The sequence below is a fragment of the Dipodomys spectabilis genome, unplaced genomic scaffold (assembly GCF_019054845.1).
Source record: "Dipodomys spectabilis isolate Male_0828 unplaced genomic scaffold, ASM1905484v1 ptg000157l, whole genome shotgun sequence".
NCBI lineage: Eukaryota > Metazoa > Chordata > Mammalia > Rodentia > Heteromyidae > Dipodomys > Dipodomys spectabilis.
Genome location: NW_024870834.1, coordinates 11,298,007 through 11,311,057, shown reverse-complemented (window position 1 = coordinate 11,311,057; position 13,051 = coordinate 11,298,007).

The following is a 13,051-nucleotide window of genomic DNA, read 5'->3' as shown; positions in this document are numbered from 1 at the left end:
GGTTAATTGGAGATAATAGTCTCACAAACTTTCCTGCCCGGGCTGGCTTTGAACTGTGATCCTCAGATCTTAGCCTCCTGAGTAGCTAAGATTACAGGTGTTACATAGTAATCAAACAGCTTGGTACTGGCACAAGAACAGTCCTCAGGACCAATGGAATAGAATTGAAAACCCAGAAATGAACCCACAGACCTATAGCCATCTAATCTTCCATAAGGGAGCTAAAAAAAAAAAAATAGAATGGAAGAAAGATAGCCTCTTCAGTAAATGGTGCGCGCAAAATTGGTTAACTACTTATAGAAAACTAAAGCTAGATCCTTATATATCACCCTGCACCAGAATAACCTCCAATGGATCAAAGACCTCAGGGTCAAAGCAGACACTCTGAAAACATTACAGGATGGAGCAGGAAAAACCCTAGGTCTCCTTGGCACAGGCTGAAATTTTCTTAATAGAGACTCAGAAACACAAGAAATCAAAGAAAGGTTGGACAAATGGGATTGCATGAAATTGCAGAGCTTCTGCATGGCAAAAGATACAGCTAGCAGGATCAATAGAAAACCCACAGATTGGGAGAAGATCTTCACTAGCCATACAATGGACAAGGGTCTCATATCTAAAATATACTTGGAACTCAAAAAATTAAATCCCTCAACAACAAATCCTCAAAGAAACAACTGCCCAATAAATAAGTGGGCTAAAGACTTAAAGAGAAACTTCTCTGCAGAGGAAAGAAGGATGGCCAATGAAGAAATGCTCAACCTCTCTAGCCATAAAAGAAATGCAAATCAAAACAACATTGAGATGCCACCTCACCCCAGTTAGAATGGCTATAATCAAGAATTCTAACAACAACAGATGCTGGAGGGGATGTGGACAGAAGGGAATGTAAACTTGTTCAACCACTTTGGAAATCAGTATGGAGGTTCCTCAAAAGACTCCACATAGAGCTCCCTTATGACCCAGCAATCCCACTTTTGGGCATTTACCCAAATGATAACAAACAAGACCATACTAAAGCTACCAGCACAACTATATTTATTGCAGCATTATTTGCCATAGCTAAGATATGGAAGCAACCCAGATGCCCCTCAGTAGATGAATGGATCAAGAAAATGTGGTATATATACACAATGGAATTCTATGCCTCCATCAGAAAGAATGACATTCCCCCATTTGTTAGGAAATGGAAAGACTTGGAAAAAATTATGTTAAGTGAAGTAAGCCAGGCCTAAAGAAATATAGGTCCCGTGGTTTCCCTTATTTGCAATAACTAGTATATGTCTGAGACAAGAAGAAACTTGTCAGCCAAGTTTATGTTAGGTGAAATGAACCCCAAGGTAAGGATTCAAATGTGTTTTTTTCTTTCTTGTGATTGTTTCCAACATATTTATAAGATGATTTCTTTGTTGCTTTGTATGTACCTTCCCCAGGGTATAAGCCCTGCTTTCACTGTATTTGATGTTCATATATTTGTAGAAGGGATGGGAAAAAACAAACTGTTTAAACAGGTTTATAGGTGGACCCATTACAACAATGAGATGTACAAGATGTTATGTTGAAAAATGAACTTTACAACTTCGGCGGGGTGGGGGATGAGGGGGGTTGGAGGGTGGGAGGGTGGAGGTGTAGAGGGAAGGGATAGTATAGGGAAACGAAGAAGGAGGCAACAATGCTTGATAAGAAATATACTCACTGTCTTGCCTATGTAATTGTAACCCCTCTGTATGGTATTTTCACAATAATAATAAAAAGAAATAAAACTCACAAAAAAAAAAACCCAACAACAACAAAGATTACAGGTGTTAGCCACCAGTGCCCGGCTTTTCTAGTTTAATTTTTTAAAGAGTATTTCAGTAGCCTCAGAAGTAGAGCTGTTGGTGTTAATTCTTTTGAAAGGGTAGAAAATTTGAATTAATGTTGTGGATATAAGAATGGAGAGAAAGGTAATTAAGGGACTGGATTGTAAATAGCACGTGTTTTCATATGAAAGGATTATTTAATATATATCTGGGATGAAGGCAGAGCTTCTCCTTCGCTCAGCTTTCTTGCTCAGGATCCTTAGATCTCAGGCTCTAAAGTGGCTATGACTACAAGTATGAGTCACTGGTGCCCAGCATTTTGGTGGTATTTTCTAAGTGAGTACATACGAGGCACAATGTATCAAGCTCACAGAGCTCTCCCTAGACATCATTCAAAAGCATCGCCAGCCATTCATGAAATTCACTCTGAAGACTTGATTCCAAAACTGGTGCCATCTGAAGGGAAATTCTGAAATAGAAGAGGAGATCTTGTGAGGCTTTGTCAGATGGTTACTAGAACTTGTCATGAGCCTTTTGGAACAGATCTCATCCCGTGTAAACGTAAGCCAAAAACTTTTATCCTCTCATCTTATTTATGTTATTTATTTTTGCAGGAAAACATTATGCAAATGCTTATGTGCCACCCTGGATTCATTGACACTTACAATCTTTGGAAGATTATTTTAGAGAACATTGATATTAAAAATAACAGCTCAGCTTGGATGAGTCTGAAAATGTTCACGAAAAGATGGCAGAAGGGGAGGAAAGAATGTTTCCAAAATCTCCTTGCCATTCTGTGAGCTTAGATTGCAGAAGAGTCTTCCTGGAAGCCTGGAAGTATTAGTACCAGTCTTCTTGTAACTTCAAAACTTTTACACAGTTACTTGGAGGATAGGGACGCAGTGCATGTAGGACATTACGAAAGGAATGAAGAGACAGCAAGTAGAGTTATTTTTGCTGTGCCACTAATGTAGATACCGATTTCTCTTCCTAGTTTCTTCCAGCCATGAACGATGTCCGACTTATGAGTTTTAGGCTACAGTATTTTCAACATGCAAAATATCCACTATTCTCTTCTTCCTATTGAAAGGCTTCTCTCTGATGAAACCAGATACTGGAAGACTTAACCTATAATCATCTGATTTCTACCCATTTCATTTCCTATATTGCACTGAACATAAACTAATCATGTTACGTGCCAGTAATAAGTTCTGCCTTCCACATACTTTAAGTCTGATATTGTTGGAATAGTTCACAGGCACACCAAATCTTCCAGTAGAAGGTCTTCTGCGTTTTTTTGGGTTAGCAGCAGGTTTTCAGGCTCTGAGTCTCCATATTTGGTGACCACAAACTATAAATCTAAATAACAAATAAAAAAAAAACATAAAAGGATTTGAAGCTGAAGCTGAATTTGTTTAGTAATATTAAGATGCTCAAATTCCACATTTCTTTCCTTTGCTATGCTTTGGGTATAGCATTATGAGACCATTTCATCTCACTCCAGAATATTAATGGAGTCTGGATATAAAAAAATCCATTTGGATATATCAATTTTATTGATGTCTAATGCTCTTGTAATGAATGCCCAGAGAAGAGTTTGAGTATATAGAGAGGGCTTGTTATACTAGGAGGTTTGTAATTTTCAAAAGGCCAATGAAATTTAATTTTACCTCTAAAGTGGCTTTCATAAGAAAAGTGATTGTAGTTTCTTCTTTAAATGCAAGTTTTCTTCATTTTTTAAAGAAAGCTGGTGAATTCATTAAAAATAATCTACATGTTCAGTCAAAGTAGTAAGCAATATAGACCAGCTATATTATTGTCATTTTTGTCAAAACTTTCAACGCAGATTTATTTTCTAAGTTTATCAGTTTAGAAACTATTCTTTTAAACACAGTAAGGAAAACATAGAAGAATGTTGAGTTTATTGGATAATGCAGCCTGTCCAGGGTACATGGGGTATGGGATCAAGAAGTAGTACACTCTGAGTCTTCAGAACAATCTCTTCAGCTTCTTCAGTAGTAAATCTACGCTCATCGCATTTGCCTAAGTAAGAATGTCAGGGAGAGTTGCTTTTTCTGTTGAGATGGAAGAGTTGTGAATTTATTTGCCCAGGCTGACTAGAACCGTGATCAATTAGATATGGTTTACAACTGTGAGCCACCACTGTCTGACCAATAAATATAAATGAAACTGTTAAGTCTACTCAAGCCCCAGTGCATATACCCCACTTTACAGTCTCTTATTTCCCATTTCTCCAAAGACCTAATGGGTCTGTTGAAAACCTTCTACTGGCAACTAACTGTCTGTAACTTACCACCTCATCTTTAATTTGCCAGAGTGTCTTCTCATGATTAGGTGATCAATCAGTCTCTCTCAGGACTTACATTGGGTTACTCACTCCTATACTTCCCCTCTACTTATGAACAATTTACGATCAATTTATTGTATTTTGAACATACTAAGCTGATATGGACCATACGGCTGATGCCCCAGCCTCTCCATAGTTAAATAATGCATGCTTATTTGTGCTTTTCTGAGGAAGTCAAAACTGTATATTGTCACAATACAGTTTGATGCTATATATTTAATGTTCTTCCTTCTTCTTAATCAAAAAAGATTAATATCAACATCTACGTCTTGGATCACAAATCAGTCTTTACAGAAACGTTCATCTTAGCATTCTGTTTGGGAAAACTGGAATGAATTACCTCTGGTGTTCCTTGCAAGCACTTGATCACCTGAGTACTGACCTACCCTTCACTTCCTCTTTCAGTGAGGATAAATGCTAAGTATCCTCTACTACCTGATGGACATCAGAAGCAAAATGTACAAGACATTATGTTGAAAACAAACTTTACACCTTCAGGAGACAGGGAGAAAGAGATTGGGAGGTGGGGAGGGAAGGGATGGTAGGGAAAAAACAAAGGAGGTGGTAGCAATACTTGATAGGAAATGTGCTCATTACATTACTTATGTAACTGTACCCTCTCTGTCCATTAAAAAATATATATACTAAAATAAGTGAGCACAATCTTTTTCTTTCCTTCACATAAAAATATAGCTGTTTACACATCCTAAATTCAGCAAACTGCAATTGCTGGAGGGGATGCAGACAAAGAGGAACCCGATTGCATTGCTGGTGGGAATGTACACTAACACAACCACTTTGGAAAGCAGGCTGGAGGTACCTCAGAAGCTAAATATATCTCTCCTATGACCCAGACATACTACTCCTAAGCATCTACCCTGAGCATCAGTAACCAGGATACAAGGACACATGCACCTCCATGTTCATTGTAGCACTGTTCACAATAGCCAAGATATGGAAAAACCCAGATGAGTGGATCCAAAAATTGTGGTACCTATATACAACATTACACAGCCATGAGAAAGGACAAAATAATAGTATTTGCGGGGAAATAGACGGAACTACAGCAAATCATTTTGAGCAAGGTAAGCCAAGAACATAGAGACAAAAGGCACATGATCTCCCTGAAATGTGGATGCTATACTTTGTGATAACAAAGTGAAGAGGACTTGGGAAACATATTTACCATTAGCTTTCTAGATAACACAATTACCCTTCTCCTTGTTGTATCTATTTTGGGGGGATCACCAGTGATTTCCTACTACTTCGGATGAGGCTTTAACTTCCTAACCCTAAGGTCCCAGTCCCAACTGTGTCACTTGCTTATCCACTTGTAAAATTAAAACATTCGGTTAAAGGAGTACAGACTATGTGTTAGTACGGCCGGTATGGCTATAGAAGTAGTTTTTCTGATTTATGTAATACATTATGCTTGTACTTCCCTTCATTGTTTGTTTTTTAAAGAAAAACATAAATTATGGCTAGCCTATTTCAAAATTCACCTTTGAAAAGTCATGAAAATTTCAACTTGTACTTTGCTAAATGGGGCAAAAGATGCCTTCCAGCTTGGGCTAAGAGTAAGTGATCAACCATTCCATTGTCTCCATAAAGGAATGGCACCCAAGGCTCATAGGTCACTTCCTGTTCATAACAAGGAGTCTCAGAAGGCAGAAGGATCAGACTAAGGTTCTGCTCATTTATGCCTAAACTTTTTTATATTTCCAAGACTTTATCTTGGCTTTTCATTTGATTAGTTTCCTGTTATCAATTTTGTTTTTACATGTTTTGACCATTTACAAGATTTGCATATAATATTACAAGATTTGCATATAATCAGCTATTTCAAGTACTCTGTTTTGTTTAGTGCCTCACTTCTAGTTGAACCACGAAGTGCCTCACTTCTAGTTGGCTGAGGTTTAGCCTACTTTCTGGCGCTTGACTTAACTCCTCTCTCAAAGATTTCTCTTAGTGGGCCCCATGTCTTCTTTCATACTTGTTTTTTCCATCATTTTGTTGCCACAGTTTACTTTGATACATATAAAGAGAAGATTCAATGAAAGTGAAATCTTTTTACTTTTCCCACATCTGAATATGCTATGGGCTTTTATTAGGTATTTGTTAATCTTTCACTTAGAACACAAAATATAGATTAAAAATTTCATTTTCCTTCAAATGTTGGAAGACACTACTCATTGTCTTCTGACCACGAAGCTGTTGTTGTCCAAAGCTGTTCACATTTTGACAGTGAATATGGTATCTGTATATCTCATTAATGTTTGCACCTTAAAATACTGGACATACACATTTTCATTTTGTCTGCACTCATTTGGAGAGAAGGAAAGGATTAAAATGTGAAGTTCAAAATTAAACTTAGTGTTCTAAGAAAGATGTTAGGAACATCATACCAGACTGCAAATATAAAGGTTTCAAAAGAAAAATATGGCCAGCAATATTATGAAATAGAATTTTTGTTTATTTCATCAGTAATATGTTAATAACACCACCCATAATGATGGTTATAATACTAGCATTGAAGATTGATATAAATAACCTAAAATGGGTCTGAATCAAGTGTCAGAAGAACTATATCCTAATCACTAGATTTCTGACTGCCCTTGGGAAACATCATAAATCTCTGCCACTTATCTATAACCTAGGAAGACAGGACTTCATAACCTTAAATATCTCCTTGCGATCTAATGTCATATGGCTTGCACTTCCTGCACATCGATGTGCATTCGCATGGAGGATTACCTTGGAACCTTAAAACAAACCTGTGAAGAAAGCAGGGCAGGATTTTTTTTTTCTTTCTTGAAAATTCAATCTTTCCTTTTAAAATCATTTTGAGAATAACAAAGTAGAGAAAGCATGCTAGATTGATTGTTTTGAAATGGAGCCAGAGTGAGACCCCCAAGGGTCCCTTCTAGGTTGAGCATACATAGTTCACACGAAGCATCTGATACACAACAAATCCATGTCCCTTTGAAACAAGTGCATCAATATTGTGGCTGAAGTGTAAGTCTGTATCCATTGATTCTCAAAGTATCTTTCACAATTTCTCAGGACGAGGGACCTTCCTAATGGATCATAAACTGATGGGAACTTTTAAGCTTTCTCTTCTGGCTGTCAAATAATGGATGTGACTGATGGAACGTTTAACTGGGAGGTACAGTCAGTATTTCTCTGTTTATTTTTCAATGACTGTTGCTGCTCCTTTTCATGAGAAATTATTAGGCTAACTGTCATCGTCAAAGTAATTTGCAATGGTTTTGATTACAGAATGTACAGATGTATAGTACTTGTATCCAAAGGATTTTCTTCTTACACTATTCTAATAGCTAAAAAGATAGATACATAGATAGATATACATTTACACCATTTATACATGTGCATGTGTATGTGTGTGTATGTGTGGCACAAAAGTGAATCATGTGTAAGGTTATTGCAAAAGCAAATTACATAGAAAGTGAGCTGCCACCAAAATTTTTCATTGTGGTATGATAGCCAGGCATAGAGGCTCTTGCTTTCAATCCCAGTTACTTGGGAAGAAGAAATAAGAACTGTGGTTTAATGTCAACCAGGCAATAATTACTGAGACCTCCATTCCAACTAATAAAGTGAGATATGGTGGTATGCTCATATCTTCCAGGTGAATGGGCAGACGTGGTAGGAAAATCCTTAATCACAAAATAACTAAAGCAACATAGAAACAGACAAAGCAGGAAGGACCAAGTCCAATGGCAATCCAAATCATGAACCAAGGGCAACTAGAAACAATCAGTGGTAAAGCTGGCTCTGCTGTTCACTACCACCCAGAAAAGGTTGACTTAAATTGCTTTCCCCTCAGTTTCCTCATCTACCAAATGTTAGCCCTAACAGTTATGCCTATCTCAAATTTCTTTTGTCAGAGTATATTTTTTATTTTTTATATATGTTTATTGTAAAGATACTATACAGAGGGGTTACAGTTATATGAGTAGGGTAATGAGTATATTTCCTATAGAGCATTGTTAACTCCTCCTTCAATTTTTAAAGTTTTTTAAATTGTGAAAATACCACACAGAGGGGTTACAATTACATAAGCAAGGTAATGAGTACATTTCTTATCAAGCATTGTTGCCTCCTCCTTTGTTTCCCCTTACCATCCCTTCCCTCCCATCCCCCCCCCATTTTAAAAAATATTTTAACCAAGATTATCAAAGTTTCGCTAGTGGTGAGATTTATGTTCCAAATGTACTTAATAGGTCTGCTTTGATGGAAGCTAATAGATTCCCCAGGGAATGACATGCAATCAGATGACCAAACAAAAGAGAGTTCTATAGCTTTGAAAAATGACTTTAACAGACATGGGGATGAAGATCAGAGACAAGAAAGAGGACCAGAGGTTAGAGAAGAAAAAGAGTATGAAGACCACCCGAGAGCCTGAGCCTGCAGGAATAAAGGCAACCTGACAGATCTTCCTGGTGGTAAGGAGGATAAAAGATTGCCTGGAAATGTTAAATGAAATATTGCCTATTAAGCTCCTTGTACTTCACTACCATGAAACTCTTGTGCTCTACTTACTGATCATGGGAGGTGATTATTCACATTTTGGTATATGGGGGCTCTCTATTTGGCAATGTTTTTGTCTTGTTTATTTTTTCTCTCAAGCTAAAGCCTTGTTCTTACATGCTCAAGGCAAGCCCTCTAACATTTAGCTACATCTGAGTCATGGACAGATTTTTAAATACAGACTGAAATATGGGACCACTGGCATAATATATTAGGAAAATAATTGCATAGTTAGACATGAGTTGCAAAGAGAAAATTCTCTAAGAATTCTATAGTTATTATCAAGGATACTGTCTATTTTACTAGAAACAGGATAAGTTGTAAGATTTTTGTTGTTGTTGTTGGTGGTGGTGGTCATAAGCCTTGAATCCAGGGTCTGAGTGCTATCCCAGAGCTCTTTTGCTCAAGCCTAATACTCTGACACTCTAAGTGACAGTGCCACTTCTGGTTTTCTGAAAGTTAATTAGAGATAAGAATCTTACAGACTTTCCTGCCTGGAATGGTTTTGAACTACCGTCTTCAGATCTCAGCCTTCCTAAAAACTAGGATTCTAGGCATTAGCCTGCAATACTGATATCAGACACTTCATATTTGAATAATATTGATATTAGATATGACATTAGAGTGATATCACTTAATATCTTAGTTAAATATTATGTAGGATGTGAAATGTCTTTTGTCTTATTTGAAAACAAGATGAAAAAATGAGAGTCACAGTAGGATGAGGATAAGGAAAAGTAATCGGAGTTGCAGTATGTTGTCATAAGAAAGTGATGGTTCTATATCCAAAAATTTATTTTGCAGAATACTGGATTTCTAGCCTTTGTACAATGTCAACTTCAATTAGCACCAACAGCATCTGATATTTGCAACATTTTATCAATAGGCATATATTCTCTAAAACAAAATGATTCTTCATAATTATAGATCTTAGAAGCAGAATTGAAATGAGCACTAAGATTTCCTGATTTATTGTTCTTCTTGAGCATTTGCTATGCTCTCAAAAATGGAAGAGAATAAATAGAAACATTAATCGTTTAAATAGGGATACAGGTGGACCCATTGCAACAATGAGAGATACAAGTCGTTATGTCGAAAACGAACTTTACAACTTTGGTGGGGGGAAAAAGGGGAGAAGGATTTAGCAGGAGGCGGGGGGCGGGGGGGGGGAGAATGAGAAGCGATGGGAAAGGGAAACAAAGGATGAGGCTGCAATGCTTGATTTAAAAATGTACTCATTATCTTGCCCATGTAATTGTAACCCCTCTGTACAGTATTTTCACAATAAAAAATATTAAGTTAAATTTAAAAAAAAGAAACATTGTCCACCTCCAACACTTGCAATGCCATAAGAATATAAGAATACAGGTTCTCATGATAGATACCACTGGCTCATGCTTGTAATCCTAGCTGCTTAGAAGGCAAATTAATTGTGTTAGCCCTCCAGAGTAAAAGAATCTAAGCTTCTTGATTCATTCAGTCATAATCTGTCTGTCTACCTATCTGTCTATCACCTTTTTACCAATCTATCTAGTCACATTACTTTCAAGATTTGAAATACCAAATGTTAGGTTGTTTTACTGGTACTCATTCTGTATAGAAAGAACATGCTAAACACATAGAAATTTCATCTTCAAAGAAATCAGCTTTATAAATACAATCATATGATAAAGGACGGCGTGAAATACTTTTTAAGTAGCTCTTTCATGGAAAATCCTCTTCCACCTCCGCCATAGTCCCTTTCACCTACATGTATTTGACTTTGTTGGTTCCATTCATGAATCTGATCTTTCTCAAAACTGTGAGTGAAGGTATCCATGTCAAACTCAGTGTCTCGATTTTCTAAGCTGAAATGGAATGATATTCTCATGTTATTTTCAATTTAAGGGTGGTTTAGAAGTGCAAATTTATTTTAAAAGTGCATAGCAGCATACAAAAAAGTGTAATAATTCTTCTGATAATGCTGTGTATAATAATAATATGAGGAATATTATACATATATAATATTTATAAGACCCTTCCAGATGAGTGAAAGAAAAGAACATGACTCGTCAACCTTATAATAATTAGGAAATCAGAAGACAAAAACCCTGCACGTGCTGTCCAGATCTTATCCTTGAAGTGGGGAGTTTGGTCAAAAAGTGATGAGGAGCCCGGGGCTGGTTACTCACACCTGTTGTTCTAGATACTAAGGAGACTGAGAACTGAAGATTACAGTTTGAAGCCAGCTCAGGCAGGAAAGACTGTGACATTTTTATGTCCACTTAATTATCAAAAAGCTAGAATCAGAGCTGTGGATCAAGTAGTAGAGCATTAGCTGAGCAAAAGAAACTTGGGAACAAATCCCAGGCCCTGATTTCAAGCTCAAGACTAGCATACACACAAAGTATGGAAAGATTATGTTTGGCTTGTTGATTAAGTTCACAAAGAAACTTGCATCTTAGAATGAAAAACAAGTCCATCTCACACACTTCCCAAAAGATCTAGAATCACATAGTTCTAGAAAAATACATGTTTAAGTAAAAGTATAAATGGTTAAGCAGAATAAGGAAGCACTACTTCGATACAGATCAGATTCTTAATTTTAATCTTTTTGTAATAAGCTGTATTCACACTTTAATTGTTGTTTTCACATTTCCAGAGCTGGAAATGTTTATATGAGACTGATGCAGATTTATTTCTTTACAGGGGTTTGTGGCTTTTGATAGATATCCAATGGGGCACACTTCAGTTGATTACACTTATTTCCCTTGTATTTAAAGGAAACATGGAACATTTCACTCCGTGTTTGTTTCATTTCACTGTGGTCCTCTGAACAGCAGTAACACATCCACTTAGAGATGGTTGTGTATCAGAAATAGTACCCATAATCATAGGCACTCCGAGAATTATTTTACACAAGACTGTCTTGTATACATGAACATCATGAAAACTATGCTAACATACTCTATAATTCCTTACAATTGAGAATAGTAAGTTCCAAGCTTTAATAGAAAAAAAATCAGAGAAAATAACCTTTTTTAAAATACTGACTTATATTATTATTATACTTACAAAAATTGTAGAAGATTAAGCTCTGGACTCTTAGACAAAAAATTCTGAAATGCAAAAGTTCTGATTAGTTTAGACCATGAAAATAAAAAGACATATTTTGAGATTCTCTAAAATATGTACCCTCTATCTATGACTCTTTTCAAACTAAGTATTCGGGATATAATTTAAAATTCTTCAAACACTAGGTATCTGTTAACATGATACTCTACTGTAAAACCATGTTTTCCTAAGGTACACCGAAGGGCTTACTCCAGAGGTTCACCATGCGAAAACTCTAGTAGGTCTATGAACTGTGATTTGCACTGGGATTATAATATAAACCAGATAACAGGAGTTTATCGCTTATGATCACATATTCTTGGAGGGAATCAGATTCAACCATATATATTTAAAATTATATGTATCTAATTATCATAGATATGACTAATAGAAAAAAGAACAGAAATGAGTGTCAACATTTGCTGTGAAGAGATGGAGGGTGTAAGGTTCATCCTGAAAGGCAAGGCAGACTCCTTCCTCCTCTCTTGGCTAAGTGTCCACCCAGTACCTGTGTCACCTAGGAAACTGGCATACCTGGAGGTCACATCCTGGGCTGCCCCTGGTCACGCTTCCCCTTGGACCAAGGGAGGGTCCCAGGCCCTAAGGCCACATCTGCATCCAGTATGGCCTCACCTGGCCCCACTTTGTCCCCTCCCCTTTCCTACTTAAACCCAGGTCAGACCTCTGCCTGCCTCTCCCTTCAGCCATGCGGTCTCCACCATGCATGGCTGGGGCAAGCAGTTCCGTAAAATGGACTTCTCTTACCCTGAACAGCTCACGGTGTTCTCTTTACCAGCTACCTAATTAAACCTAGTGTATTTAGATACCTAACAGAGGGGCTTCTAAGGAGAGTGGGTTAGGGGAGTACATTAGGTCATCAAGATCCTGTACTCAGAAGGGATTAAGGCAGCCTTCAAAATAATACACAAAGAGGAATTATGCAACTTGTGATTGGGAATGGGAGGGAAAAACTAGGAGAAAATGAGGAAAGGAGGAAGGAGTTCAAGAAGAAATGTATTCTTTATCTGACTTGTGTAACTGTAGCACTACTCTGTACGTCACCTTTATAATAATAATTTGAAAACATTTAAAGAAAAATGCACAAAGGAATGACTTTCAGAAGAGGACTCCAATAGCTCAGGAAATAAGAACAATAATTGCATCAAATTTAAAAGCTTCTGTAAAGCAAAGGAGACAATTACCAAAGAAAAGAGACAGCCCACGGAACGAAGGGGAA